Source organism: Alosa sapidissima, chromosome 4 (genome assembly GCF_018492685.1).
Source record: "Alosa sapidissima isolate fAloSap1 chromosome 4, fAloSap1.pri, whole genome shotgun sequence".
Lineage (NCBI taxonomy): Eukaryota > Metazoa > Chordata > Actinopteri > Clupeiformes > Clupeidae > Alosa > Alosa sapidissima.
Window position 1 is genome coordinate 1,998,569 of NC_055960.1, and position 16,107 is coordinate 2,014,675.

Below are 16,107 nucleotides of genomic sequence, written 5' to 3' on the forward strand. Positions count from 1 at the left end.
TTAAATGTATGCTTTCATTATTCTCCAACTTCTGTAGGCAATCTATTTTTTTCTCTCGATGTTAAATTTGATGACTTTCGATGAAAATCCTGTACATGGCGCTTGGCTATCGAACAGAAATCATCTAGTATTGTCTTAATTTTACGACATATATCGTCTTTTCGTCAATCTACTGTTTTGCTTAATCCCTTGTCCTAGTTTGTGCAATAGGCCCCAGATGGCATATGCTATAGGCCTATACAATGTTTTCTTAGATACAGCTTAGTTAGGCCATTTATTTCATTAAATCATATGCTAATGATATTGATGAGGGGGTGTTAGGAGTACCTAATACCATCCGGCTGCGCACAAGTTCACGTTAATTTCTGATTTATAATTGGCACATCTGGAAGAGTGGCGTATGCACGATTTTTTGTGTGTACATTTGTTTTCTCTGAATCACACGTACAATAATTTCAGAAATCATCTAAGATCAAATGAAAGATCAAATGAAGGTTTCTACGCAACATATTCGTAAATGAGGCCCATGGTATTGCATTAAGAATATGATGCAAGAATTTAGCTCTTAAAGGGATATTCCACCATTTGGGGAATTACACTCATTTTCCACCTCCCCTTGAGTTAAACAATTAATTTTTACCTTTCTCCAGATCATCGCCGAGTCTGGCGATACCGGTTTTAGCGCCAGCCTAGCATAGATCATTGAATCTGATTAGACCATTAGCTTCTCGTCTGCTAGCAGATTTCCGGTAATTTTCCTATTTAAAACTTGTCTCCTCAAGTTAGAAATTGTAATAAGACCAACGGAAAATATAACGTGGCGATTATCTAGGCTGATTTCACATGGAACTATACTCTCATCCCAGCGTAATAATCAAGGAACACCATGGGCACAGCAGCACAATGATATCATGCAGCACCTAAAAATAGTCCCCGTAGGCTAACTTCCAGCAACAAGGTTGAGCTGCAGCAGACGAATTGGTTAGTGACTGGATTATTACGCCTGAAACAACTGACAACAACAAAACAGTTTCAAAATAAAAGTCTGCACTACAACATTTCCCTATTAAATAATTTAACCATTTAAACTACTCAACTTTTTAACTGCTCAGCCATTCCAACTGTCAGTTACCATCAACTATGACTCCTGCCAACTGTTTCCTCTGCCCACAACTGTTTCAAAATATGTCCTCACTAGCTAGTTAGCTAGTTAACATTGTTAGCATAACTGCTAGCAAACATTAGCTAAGTTAGCTAAGTAACATGGTTAGCATTGTTAGCATAACTACTAGCAAACATTACTATAATATATTGCAATAAGTTAGCTATGTAACACTGTTAGCAAAGTTAACTTTCATAACACTATTAGCACACTGTTAGCATAGTTAACTAATTAGCAACATTAATTCAGCCATTCTAACTGTCGGTTATCATCAACTATCTGCCTATACAGCCATTAAACTATCTGTCTATCAACATCCATTAAACTATTTGCCTAACATGCATTAAACTATCAGTCTATCAACCACTTCATCTACATTCAACTTTTAAACTGTCTACTTTTAAACTATCAACTTACATTTGTATTACATTTTCTAGTTATTCTTCCAACCACTTTTTCTGCATCCAATTCAGCTTGAACCGTTTAACGTAGAAACTTCATTCAAACGTTGAAACGCTATAGTTTCGCTAACATCTCCACTGTTAACGTGAAATACAGCGGGGAAAATAAGTATTGAACATGTCAACATTTTTTTCAGTAAGGATGAATCCAATGAGGCTATTTGCATGAAATTTTCATCAGACATTAGTATTAACTCAGATAATCCACCCATATAAAAAAATCCAAACATTAAAGTCCATAAATTGAGTTATGTGTAATAAAGTGGAATGACACAGGAAAAAAGTATTGAACACGCTTGCTGAAATGTCTTAAATACTTTGGGGAAGAGCCTTTATTTGAAATGACAGCTTCAAGGCATTTCCTGTATGACGAAACTAATTACTCGCAGTATTCCGGTGTGATTTTGGCCCATTTTTTTAAACAGATAGTCTTTTAATATATATTGAAGATTCTAGGGGTCCCTCTTGTGAATCCTGATCTTTAGTTAACTTCCTAAACTATTTAATTGGATTGAAGTCAGGGCCTTGATTTCCTTTCTCTGAGTTTCCTTTGCTGAATGCTTTGGATCATTGTCTTGCTGGAAGGTCTAGCCATGTCTCATCCTCATCATCCTGGTGAATGGCAAGATTCTCCTGGAACAAAAGGGCTCCATTCATCATTCCTTCAACTGTAAGAAGTCCGCCAGTACCATGAGATGAAAAACAGCCCCACACCATGATACCACCACCTCCAAACCTCACTGTTGGTATGGTATTTTTAGGGTGATGCACAGTGCCATTTCTCCTCCAAATATGGTGTGTAGTATGACATCCAAAAAATTCAATTTTGCTCTCGTCTGACCAGAATACATTCTATCAGTATTTCGTAGACTTGTCCAAATGTTGTGTAGCAAACTTTCAACGACCTTCGACATGTTTTTCTTCAGTAATAGAGTCATGCGGGGTGAGCGTGCATAGAGGCCATGGCGGTGGAGTGCATTACCTATGATTTTCTCTGTAATAATTGTACCTGCTGCATCCAAGTCTTTCTGGAGCTTTCTCCAAGTGGTCCTTAGCTCTTGGCCTACTCTTCTGACAATCCTTCTGACTTCCTGGTTCGAAATCTTGCAAGAAGATCCTGTGCATGGCCAGTTAATGATGCAGTGATGTTCCTTCCACTTGCAGATAATGGCTCCAATACTGCTTATTGAATGATTCTGAAGTTTTGAAATGCATCTGTAACTAGTTCCATTGATATGTTTTGTAACAATAAGGTTGCAAAGGTCTTGTGAGAGCTCTTTGCTTTAACCCATCATGAAATGTTTCTTGTGTGACACCTTGGTAACGAAAAACCTTTTTATAGCCCATCAGTATGTACTAAGCTAGCTTATATTAATTTGCACAGATAGGAGGGATAATTACTCTCTAACTACTTATAGATTCCAGCTTGTTCCTTGCCATTCCTTGCCTTTGTGTACTGCTTTTTCTTAGCGTGTTCAATACTTTTTTCCTGTGCCATAACTCTACTTATGGATATTAATGTTTGAATTTTTTTTAATATGTGTGGATTACCTTAAGGCCTTTTCACACAGAGATCCCGCTAAATTTGCGGGAAGAGGGGACGTCTTTTTGTGTCTGAAAGCGAGGTGAAAATTTGCCGGCTTGCTGATCTGTTCACATGATGCGGCATTTTGAGGAGCGAGGAGGTAGGATCAGCTATAGTAAATTAAATTGTGACGTGCAACAGGGGGCGTGTAGAGTGATAGTCGTAGCAGGCCATACGTTAGACCGGCACATCCGGGAACTTGACTCGTGACAAACGTTCCCGCCCCTTTCGGGGGGAAAACAAACAACCCCTCTCATTAACTCCAACGCAAATTAGGGTCAATAAACGTAATTCGTACAGAAATCGCAGGAGTAAATAATAACAAAAAATACCACAAATCAATATGACCACTCAATACATAACCACTTTGCCGGTCGTTGACCGTGAAAGATACCTACAAAAGCTTAATTCAATTAATATAAAAACATGTCCCTTCAGTCTCCCGAGTAGGCTACGAAGTGGTGCAACAACCCCACTCAGTGACCAGAAGTGTCATATGGTCTTCTCTTCTTGTAGCCATAATTTTCTTCTGTCAGGATTTTTTTTGAGGACATGGTAGGCAAAAGAAACTCAGGGAGGGGTTCTTAGCTGTGTGGTTGGTACATGTCTACCGGTTCACTCTGGCTTGTTCTGAGGGAATGTTTTCCCCTCAAAAGGGGCATGGCGCAAACAACCTGCTCTGTGTGACGCGGGTCCGGTTGTAGTATATGTGCGTGGGCCTTTAGATACAGCAGGTGTGTGATTTCAAAAACCATGGCTGGAGAACCGACTGCACGTTGGTCAGCTTGCATTTGCTTTGCTGATGCTGTTAGAATGTTAAATTCTTGCAATAGATGTCTTTAGACAATAAAACGTAATTTGGAAGGGAAATTGAAGATAAGAGTTGCCCCTTGCGTTGGCCGTACAATGTACTGTGCGTACAATTTATTCATGAAATAATTCAATATTACAACAATTAAAATAGCTTGTGTACTGTCTTAATTGAAACATGCTTCGCGCACAAATGATGTCCATTCTCTTTGCCCTAGGCTATCTCAATATGAGGATACATTAGAAGATGATGATTAGTGTAAACTTTGTCACACGACGTAATAACCCAGACGGCACACAGAAATCTTACCGATGTCGGGCCGATGAATGCCGTTACAGTCTAGAAGACATCGCATAGGAAGCGTTTGCTCATTGGCAAGAGACATCGCCGGGATGTCGGCAAATCATCGAAAACGACAATGAGCCAATGTTTCAACCACTCATCTGCACATTGGCAAGACATCGCCAGGATGTCGGCAAATCATCGAAAACGACAATGAGCCAATGTTTTAACGACTCATCAACGCTATGCCCACCCCCGGCTTATACGACCTTTATTTATTTAGGTCGGAACTTGAGATTGCACATTTTACACTAGGCTATAAATGATTAGATCTATAAAGACACAAGAAAGATGCCAGAAATATTTTCAATTCATTTTATTTAATGTTTAAAAAAGTCTGAATGATGGAAAAAATGCTGTTAGAAAATGTTCCCCAAAAATCAGGTTCTTCTCCTGCAAGAGACAAAAACAACAATTAATTCACCGCAACACTTTCATCTTTAAAGTCTACCCTTACCGATTGCTGTTAAGGAATTCTCATAGATGCAGAGAACCACTACCGAGCTCGGAGGAATAGATTTCAAACCCATTAGCATTACCTCAGCTGATATTTCAATCAAGCAGAGGCGAGCTAATGCCGTTACTTGGCTAGCGCGCTAACGCCGGCCAAAACACGAACTCTGGAAGTGACTAGAGAAAGTTGGGACTGAAACGTAGCCTACATTTGCTTTGGGAACTTTGGCTGATGCATTTATCTGTGCATTTCCTCTGTGCAAAGGCGTTATGTGACACGACCAGCAGGTTAGCTCAGCCAAGACAGTAACGTTAGCTAATAGCCTAGCTCCCACGCCTCTCCATACAAAAACGACAGCCTTTCCTGGGTTAAGTCTCACGGTCAAATAATAACTTGCTATTCTTACACCCAAGCATATTGCTGTCCTTGTACCGGTAATCATGGATGCTGTAGTGTTAACATTTCGCTATAGCCGCTAGCTAGGTTTAACATATTTTTCAGTGTTAGCTCAACTAGCTAACGTGAATTAGTTCACAACGAAGTTGTAATTACCCCAAAACAGCTCTTTATAAAGTAATGTACACCAAGTTATGGCTTAGGCTAGCAGGCAAATATATAAACAGTCATACAATTGACACAATGCCTATTTTCTGACAATTTACATGAGTGAATTTACCAACCTGAAAATCGCTGCTCCAGGAGCTGATCTGACGTGCCTGGCTGCCTGCTACACATGCAGAAAAAGAACAGATAGCGGGATCTGCGTCTGGTAGTAGGAACGATCAAAAGCCAACATACATGGATGCTGGGGTAAAAAAAACAGATGGCGGAATCTGCTTTGGATAGTATGAACGATCAATCTAACATGTAGTCACTGGTCTATAAAACTTGGGTCAATATGATTGATGTTAAATCAACGTTGATTTGATATCAAGAAAAAGGGCGTCAAAATGATATGGAATTGACGTCATTGAATTGACCACAATATGAGAACCAATAATGTTAATAATCATAATAGTAGTAATAATAGCCCACTAGGCTAATGTTACTATTGTTTTGACACTTCTACCAATCAGTCTGGTAATATAACAGACTAAAATGCCAACAGTAGGCCTAATCATTTTCACGATTGTTTTTAACGGATGCTTATCACCACTTAATACGCGCATGCGCACACACAGCAATTCCCATCCCCCACCCCTGATCAAATTCAAATTCGCGTAGCACTCTAGAATCTTTGCTGAGTTTGCTCCTTTTCAACTGCAGTCACCAGTGACTTCAACCGTCACTTTTCTGTCATGCCTCTGACTGAATGTGTAGCTGCTAAGCTGTACAAACTCTGCCGTCATCATATCCCAGGTAAGAATTACAGTACTTTTGTATGCCAATTGAAAACGTGAATTTATTTGAAATATATTGTTTTCATAATGGAATGTTAATCAAAGCCGTTAGTCATGTTTAGAATTAGCTAGTGAGCTAACGCTAGCGATGTTAGCTGTTAATGTTAACTTTTCCAGTAGCAGACTAACTTCACTATTATGTATAATATCTGTTTGTTTGTCTGTTTATTAGTTTTAGAATGAAATATCAGGCGCAAGTAAGTTAGCTATACAAGTAACGTTAGCTACATTTAAAGTGGCTGTTACCATGCAGGCTAGCAGACACAGATGAAAGTTGTTAACGTTAGAATTAACTAGATGTACCGCATAGCGGTACAAAATATGACCGCCGCTCAGTCCTGTACATCCGTTCCGCGAAAATAAATCACACTTCAATTTGTCTCCATATTTTACTCCATCCCCCACTCTTGAAACTTTTGTGTATGCTTGTTTGGCATGCCTGAGTGTGTGTGCGCGGCTGCACAGAAAGTACCCTACTGGTGCTGAAAAGGTGAATAGATTGTAGAATAGCCAAAGAAGATGTAGAATTGTTATAAAACCTTTAAAATCTCTAAACAATCACAAGTAGGGCAGTTCATCACAGTTCATCCATTGCAACTGGATTGATGAAAGGTCACTTACACCTGTAGGCTACATTGTATTTGGGAAAAGCAAAAGGTATCAGCATAATGTTATTTATTTATTTATTTTTTATGTATTTTTAAACAAAAACATCTCTGTCAGTTCCATGCCGTTTTCAACAGCTATCAAAAACAAAGGTCATTTTTGGATGGATGGATTTTTTGTGAATGTTTCTTCTTCTACATAAGATTTTAGTCATCTTTAGTTCATGTAATACTTTATTGTCAATGCACAAATTAAGTAACAGTAGTCTGAAACGTTATTGTTAATGCACAAATTAAGTAACAGTAGCCTAGTCTGAAACGAAATGCTGTTTTACATCTAACCAGTGGTGCAAATAACTGACATGTCCAAATGGGCCTTGATGAAATGCGTTGCTAGACTGTTCATACACATTTTAACGGGCCAAAGTTGAAGAGCTTTTGTCCGTTATTGTTAGTGCAAATATAGGCTGATTCATGTTCCCTTGCATTGTTTAACTGAGGTCCATGGCTAGTCTGGTTTTCATCAGACCAAGCTCAATCTTTTAAGAAATCAAAAAATAAATAGCGGGCAGATCAGGCTGGGTTCACCCAGCCTAGTCCATAGGCACCCGATATTGTTTAATTTTCCGATTGAGATATACACGCTCTGGCTATTCTAAATGCAAAAATGCATCAGGGAGTTATGACAAAACAGTAACTAACAAACTAGATCCTAATAGAAAGCTGTTAGCTTCCCTAAGCTACAGGTAGGATTATAAGGTAGGCCTATTGACAACATAAATTGTCAATAGGCTATGCTGGCGACACAAATAAAATCTCCTTTGGAAACCAATGGCTTACGCCTTACAGTATCAAGCGGACTTAAACTGTGATATCGTGGCGAAAAGTTGTAATAACATTCACGCAGCTCCATGAGTCAAGGAAAGCGCGAATGAAGTAGCCACTTCTAAATGGGACCCACTACACAGTAGCTTAAGGTGTTTTGCTAAAGCAGCCATAATGAAATGAAGGTGTCATTGTTTGGATACTTCACACACACGTGCTTTTTAATTTCACAGACTACAACTACCAAGCTGTAATCAAAGCACATCGATTCCCCTCTCACACCCTGCACGCACTTAAAACAAAATAAACAGGCGTCTCAGTCTCACGCATGTATAGGCAAAACTGTATCAGACCGGTGTAACGTTGGTAAATCTTCCATTGCACAGAATGATTTTGTAGCACGTGCAATAAATGACAGTCGAAAGATACAAACAGTGCTGCTATACATTTGCTTGGTATAACCGCATTTATAGTTTTCTACAAATGCAATAAATCAAATGCCTCCATCACTCAACCAACGCTAACGGTAACATTACCTAGGTCCTTATTGATATTGATAAAAACCAAGCATGTCCGATAAACATCCTCAGATTTATTTCGGCTTCAAGAAGAAATGGGAATTACACTTCATGTGAACATCGTCCTATCCTTATTAGATGTTCGCTGCGGTAAATTACAGTCCTTGTATGAAGCGTCCATTGTTTTTTCCAACCCACTTTTAACTTCCAACAAAATTACGTCTCACTGCAACGATGCGCCATCTAGTGGACAAACGACTACTTCTCGCCAATACTGAAAATTCAGCCATGATGATGATGATGAATATTTATTTTGGCTTTCTTTTAATCCTACTGATTTTCATTTTTTACCGGGGGGGCAAATCACAAATGAGTGATTATGAGCCAGGTTGATGTGGGCCCTTGAGACCAACATACCATAAAAGATTCACAGAGAACTGTGTCTGCCCTACCCTCCTTTCGGGGGGTCCAGTCCAGCGGGGGGGGGGGGGCTACAGATCAAAACAAAGAATGACGGTTCCATGCTATCCATGTGGGGGTACATGCCCACCAAGTTTCGTGTACCCCGGTCTTTCAGTGTCCCGGGAATCCTTGTTGGTGTACGTCACTAAATGTACACATAAATTATTTTATTGTAAGGCCCCCCATGAACGAAAGTACACAAAACTTGGCATGCATTCGGAGGGTGTCATAATGATCCTACACTTTTAATTTCGTGCAGTTTTGACCTTGTCGGCCAGAGATATTGTGATGAAAACACCAATTATTTTGCTTTTTAATTTTTAACTAGGTGGCGCTATACATGAAATAAGTGGTAATGGGATGGGTTGACATGCCCCCTTAAGACCAACATACATAAAAAAGGTGGACCTCCTAGGCCCTACGGTTCTCGAGATATTCACAGAAAACTGTCTCCGGCCACCTACAGGCCAGTTGGTGTATAGTAACATAGTAACAACATTTTTTTTTTTTTCGCATGCCCAAATTTCCGTCAATGATTCCCGGGACACTGAAAGACCGGGGTACACGAAACTTGGTGGGCATGTAACCCCACATGGATAGCATGGAACCATCATTTTTCGTTTTGATCTGTAGCCCCCCCGCTGGACTGGACCCCCCGAAAGGAGGGTAGGGCAGACACAGTTTTCTGTGAATATCTCGAAAACCGTAGGGTTTAGGAGGACCATTTTTTTTTTTGTATGTTGATCTCAAGGGGCCATGTCAACCCATTCCATAACCACTCATTTCATGTATAGCGCCACCTAGTTAAACACAAAAAAGTAAAAATGAGGTGTTGTAATTGAAGGTATCTGTGACCTAACATAGTCAAAACTGCACGAAATTGGAATTGTAGGATCATTATGACACCCTCTGTATGCACGCCAAGTTTTGTGGAATTCCGTTCATGGGGGGCCACACAATAAATTAATTTATGTTACTATACACCAACTGGCCTGTAGGTGGCCGGAGACAAATTAAAAAGCCAAAATGTAGGTGTTTTCATCACAATATCTCTGGCTGACAAGGTCAAAACTGCATGAAATTAAAAGTGTAGGATCATTATGACACCCTCCGAATGCATGCCAAGTTTTGTGTACTTTCGTTCATGGGGAGCCTTACAATAAAATAATTTATGTGTACATTTAGTGACGTACACCAACAAGGATTCCCGGGACACTGAAAGACCGGGGTACACAAAACTTGGTGGGCATGTACCCCCACATGGATAGCATGGAACAGTCATTTTTCGTTTTGATCTGTAGCCCCGAAAGGAGGGTAGGGCAGACACAGTTCTCTGTGAATATCTTGAGAACTGTAGGGCCTAGGATGACCAATTTGTTCTGTATGTTTGCCTCCAGGGGTCATGTTAACCCATTCCATGTGCACACATGTGCATAAACAGATACACACGCACACACATACATTTACAGTAATCATACGTATGACACATACTCACACAGTAGACATATGTACGCATGCATGCACATGCACAAACACACATACGCAGGCAAACACACAAGCACGCACATACACACACACACACCCACACACATAAACATAAATTTGTACACGCACACATGCACATAATTCAAGAATTTTTCCCGTCATCTACTCCCTGAATTTTTGGTCATTGATACCCGGGACACCGAACCACCGGGGTACATGAAATTTGGTGGGTATGTAGCCCCACTAGACTTTTACGGAAAAATTTCATTTCGTCCCCGGGGACCACCACCACCCCCCACCCCCCGGGCTGGGCCCCCCGAACCACAAAAAAAAAAAAAAAAAAAACAGTTTTTCCTAAATAACTACCTGAACCGTGGCACTGAGGATGAAGAATCTTTTATGGTATGTTGGTCTCAAGGGCCCACATCAACCTGGCTCATAATCACTCATTTGTGATTTGCACCCCCACCCCCCAGTAAAAAATGAAAATGCAATATTATTCTGCTTTAATTGCCCCTATCTTCAGTTAAGATGTTCAGAACTGCACCAAATTTTATGTGTATGATTGACCTGGCATTCTCTGGGGGTATGCCAAGTTTCGTAGAATTTCATCCATGGGGGGGGGGGGTCTAAAAAAATTAGGTTATGTGTACATTTAGTGACTGTACACTCATTGGCCTGTAAATGGCGGTGCACACATATACACATGCACACACACAGGCACCCACATACTATCGGTATTAGAACGGCCGATCAAAAGAAAGCCAAAATAAATATTCATCATCATCATCATGGCTGCATTTTCAGTATTGGCGATAAGTAGTCGTTTGTCCACTAGATGGCGCATCGTTGCAGTGCACTATTTCAAAACATTGCAACATAAAATGTCACAAAAAAGCTGTTTATGAATAGGTCTTAGTGAGTTAGGAGTCCTCTCGACTTAAGCTGTCCTAGACTTAGGTGCTACATTTAGGTCTAAAATGCTTCGTGAATTACTTTTTGTGAAAAAATTAGGAGTCCTGAAGTTAGGAGTGACACGCCCATTATTTTTAGGAGTTGCTCCTAAATTCGCCAGTTAGGAGCTACTTTTAGCCTTAAAATTCTTTGTGAATACGGCCCCTGAATAAAAAGGCCTAGCCTAAATGAATCAAGGCAAAACAAATAGCCTAGTAGCCCAATGAAACATACGGATTGATGTAGTATCTTTGTAACATTATTAAATTATTCTGTTACTATGCCTACGTTTGCAAAAGAGAACATTTTAATTTGATTCACACTAATGTTACATTTAATTTACATGTTGACAATGATTAGCCTAGTTTTGGTTGTTGTTGGCGGCGTTATTGCATGTTAGTTATGCCTACAATGCAAAATTGCTTCCTCGCGATTGGAAGCTCCTGTAGCTGCATAGGATTTCAAAACCGCAGGTTTGTGAATAGGTCTGTGAGTAAGGAGTCATCTTGACTTCTTTTAAGCTGTCAGAGGTGGGAAGGTGTGATTTTTTGGGGGAAGGGCCGGATTAACTGGGCACAATTGTCTGATGGCCCCCCTTCCCCCCAGCCAACGTGAATCGGGTGGTTAGTTAATAGGCCTATCGTGAAGATTTTTCCTGCCATCTAAGGCACGAGCGCATCTGTGAGGCCAAGCCTCACCAAGTAGCTCGTTTGTTTACAACTAACATTCCATTTAATTAAACTGCTTTATAGGCTATGCCGAAATAGTTTTCAACATTTTGAATATTAGTGTCGGGTGAATTGAAATGTTCTCAAAGTAGCCTTATGGCTGAAAGCTGCTTGGGACCCCCCCCCCCCCCCCCCGTCAAGCAATATAACCATACAAACGCGCTTCCTGCACTCATTGTTTCAAAAGGAGTAATTTTGGCTTTGTCAGAACTGAAGAGCTGTGGACGACACGGCACGGTATGCCCAATGAAAATAAATTAACGCAACGCAACACAACACAACACAACACAGACCCCGCTTTTCTCGCGTCAGTCACTGACATGAACGAAACACAGAACCCGCTTCTCTCACGGCAGTCACTGACAGTAACCTAGAATAAATGCATGGGGAAAAACACTGAAAGTTAATATTTTGTCACTAGCAACATTCATCTGTCCTTTGTCAAATGTATTATGTTCCAAGTACCCTATGCGTAATTGTGCTTCATAAAGTTGAACAAATACATTTGCTTATTTCACAGACAAATATAAATAGCCAGTCTACAGTGCAGAGTTGGTAAGTTATGGTAGGCCAACCTGCAGTGAACATACAAACAGGGGAAATTATTTCTCTTGCAGCTGAGTAGCCTCAGGTGCGCACGTAGACATAAGGCCGAACATGCAAGCGCCAATGAATCGTGCTCTCACGACAATCGCGCCGTTAAACTTAAATAGGTTAACATCACTCTAAGTTCGCCTTCAAGCAAGGAAAACGATGATTTGAAGACATCTGTTTCGTTGGAAGGGCAAGGGGTAGCAACAGGGCAACACAGAGACAGGCCCGATGGCAGGGCTGTTATGAGAGTATTAAAATATGGGATATTCTACGGGAAAACATTAAAACGGCAAGACAGCGGGGAAAGTTAAAATACGTGATAAACACGGAAAAAGTTGGCATGCATTGTTTCGGTCCCCGTGCACAGGGATTTTTTTGTCATACTATTAATCACATATGATTATTTGTGAAATTGTGCAAACAGGCGCAACACATTTGAAAAGGAAGGACTGGTAGCATGCAAGCTCACGGGAAAGATTGATTTAAGAACGTTATCACAAAGTGTGTGGCTGTGGCGCGGGCGGAAGACAATTGGCAGGGGAGGGTCATGTCTTTTTTAACAATTCTGTCGGAGGGTCATTGAACAATTTCTAGCAGACAAGAGAGGGTCATGCAACTTCCAACTGAAGCACTCAAAATTCCTCCGGTGGCCCCTTCAATAAATAACGACCAGTCCCTAGATTGCTGCTGGGCTATATGTCTTGGTTCTGTTAACAACTCATTGTCAAACGCATAGCCTATCTCGCGGTTGCATCCATTACAAACAAACATGCAATGTGAACGTCTGGGATTGGGGAGAGCACTAAATGCTCTACTGAATAAGCACGAAGTCAAACCTTTAAATGAAAAACACTCTTTAATAATCCAAAAAAATAAACCGCTAATGAAGTAAACTTGACCATCAAAAATCGTTTATCGCTTGTAACTCCGTGATACCAGGACGTAACAGGAAGGCATTTGGCTGAGCAACGGAGGTTAATATGCTCCATGTTTTGTCCAAACTGTCTATCATCGTTGCACTCGGAGAAAACCGGAATGTTTCATTCGTCCCCGTTTCAATCGTCCCGGTTGTACCTACTCAAAACGCAGATAGAACCTTATTATTCTAAGGTAGCGAAATAGCGTTCAGCATGATTCATGCCCAATTAATTCCCCCTGTTAAAGTGTTCGCCTTTGTAGTTTGGTTTCGTGATAGCCTATGATAAACGGCTTATGGCCAAATATGTGAAAACGTTAAAATACAGTAGGCGATAAACCCGGAAAAAGTTGACAGTGATTTTTTCATAATCACTTTGGAGGGTCATAGAAAAATGTATTGCTGGCGAGGGAGGGTCACGTCTTTTTGGACTAATGCTCCCAAAACTCCTCCGGTAGCCCCTTAAATAAATAAAGAACAGTCCCTAATGAAGTAAACTTGTGACCATCAAAAATCGTTTATCGCCTGTAACTCCGTGATAACAGGACGTAACAGGAAGGCATTTGGCTGAGCAACGGAGGTTAATACTCTATATTTTGTCCAAATGATGTCTGTCTATCATCGTTGCACTCGGAGAAAACCAGAATGTTTAATTTGTCCTGCATCTCTACGGCTGCAAACGGGATTCACTCGCAGTTAACCAAATATTTCTTTATTAGGGCAGAGCAGGCATATTTCTGGCTATTACATTATTTCTAAACCAGTCTGCTAAAGTCTGTAGTGAAGTCTGTGTAGGGTTTTCCAGGCTCCATTTCTTTTTACGAGACACCCTGCTCACTTGAGCCATCTACCGGTTGTTTGGGTTGTTGCAGCGTCTCACTGGAAAAATACAAATTAAAGTCGCGTGATACCGCGTGATCCCACGCGCGGACTGCGAGTGAAGCTGGCCAAATCGAAGCACTGCCCACTGTACAGATGTACAGGTACATCTAGTTTATCTACATATAACACCACCGTTAAGCGTGGGAAAAAGGTGGGGGTGGAGCGGGGATTGCATGGAAGGAGATGCATGCTATTTCAAGAGTTAGACACCCATTCACTTTACTTTTTTAGCACAGTCAATTTGGACTAAATGCATCAGTTTTTCGTTTTTTTTTTTTTTTTACATGGGTTCCTCTGAATTCCCCATCAAAAACTATACAATAAACTCATATTTTTGTTCAATCTCTCTCAAATTTGAAGGGTTTGTTACATAAACCATATATTTTTTGCATAAAACGTAAAAACTACTGCTAACGTAACGTTAATTTACCCACTGCATTACAGATATTGGTTTGTACCATCACATACGTCTGTCTTTGGTACTCTACAAATGAATGTTTTACTTTGTTATTTGTTATGCAATGTTAATGGTATACAGATTAAAACATGTTTTCAGTGTCTCTTTAGCTGAAAACCACTTCCAACACGCATGCCTCTTCCATGAATAGGCGCTCTTAGCCTGGCTAACGTTAGACCTCATTGAGATAGGGTCTGGGAATTAGACATTCATGTATTTGAAACATGGTTTACGAATGCCCAGAGCCGTTTATTGGGCGCTACGAATGTCTATCACATGCGTCTGTACATAGCTCATAACGGCTTCGGCGTGACGTCATCGTCTTGCTGCCCTCCCTCTGTTCTGTGATTGGTTCCTTCGTTGAGGTGAAAACGAAGTCCATAGAACCCAGGCTGCCAGGCAGCGTGAATAAAATCGCGTGCGTAAGGCAGCATGGGTGAATAAAATCGGGTGCGTAAGGCAGCATGGGAAAACCCAGGCTAAGGCACTCTAGTCCTTGAGCCACCCCCTAGTCCACCCACCTACCCATCCGCCAAAAAAAAAAACTTGGGGGTGTCACTCCCGGGATATTAAAAACAATTCTAGTTGCTCAACGTCATGTTAAATGGTGTGATTAGCAATAACTCTGCTATGAAACAGAGACATTACATTTTCTGGTCAGTGAGGTTTAAATTAATTAGTTCCTGAATCCTATCCCATTTAATGTGACTTCAGAGGGCTTGAGAGGGATAGGATTTAAACCGTGGCGGACCGCCATGCTTAAATAAATGTAGAAGAAACACTGGATATTCCTTTCCTTGTTCTACAACAACAATCAAATCATGCTGATGGCTGATAGCTTTTGCTCTTCCCAAATACAAGTAGCCAGGTGAGATGTTTGCAACTACATTACTTTTTATCAATCCAGTTGCAGTAGGCCTAGTTCCAAACCACAATTGTTGAACTGTGATGAACTGCCCTATTTGTGATTGGTTTTAGAGATTTTAGAGGTTTTATACTAGTGCTGCCCCTAACAACTAATTTTGTTGTATAACTCTCACTCCTCCTTGTCCACAGGTGGCAACAGTGCGGTGAAGGCAGAGTGGCAGCAGAGCTGGCCTAAACAAAATAGTCTTCAGTCCTTGGAACCGCACCTGGCTCTTTGGCCCCAAGAACAAACCTTCCGTCATAGGTGCCTCTGATAGTGCATCACTCACAAGAATGGTAACAAGAATGCACTTAAAGAATGCCCTGGCAGGAGCATCACATATGAATGCTTTCACAGACAGTTGAAGTGCTTTGCCTCCATGAACAATGCCATCTTGCTGTAACTGCTGCAACTCCTAGAGAAAGTCACTTAAGTACTCTTCCACTGAATTTGGTTTAGCAACTCCACAGTAGATGGCCACAATGAAAGGAGCAAAGTTGTGAAAGTTGCAGAGTATGGGACACATTTGGAAGTTGGAGGATTTAAAAAGTGGTACACC

At 40.7% G+C, this 16,107-nt stretch overlaps 1 long non-coding RNA gene across 1 annotated transcript; it reads right to left on the reverse strand.

The window, feature by feature from the left end:
- Nucleotides 1-420: 420 nt before the first annotated feature.
- LOC121706855 lies at nucleotides 421-15,395 on the reverse strand. Its single transcript, XR_006031189.1, has 3 exons — nucleotides 15,219-15,395; nucleotides 14,403-14,406; nucleotides 421-431 (listed from the first exon to the last, which is right to left on the reverse strand). It is a non-coding gene; the product is annotated as an uncharacterized LOC121706855 (long non-coding RNA).
- Nucleotides 15,396-16,107: the final 712 nt, after the last annotated feature.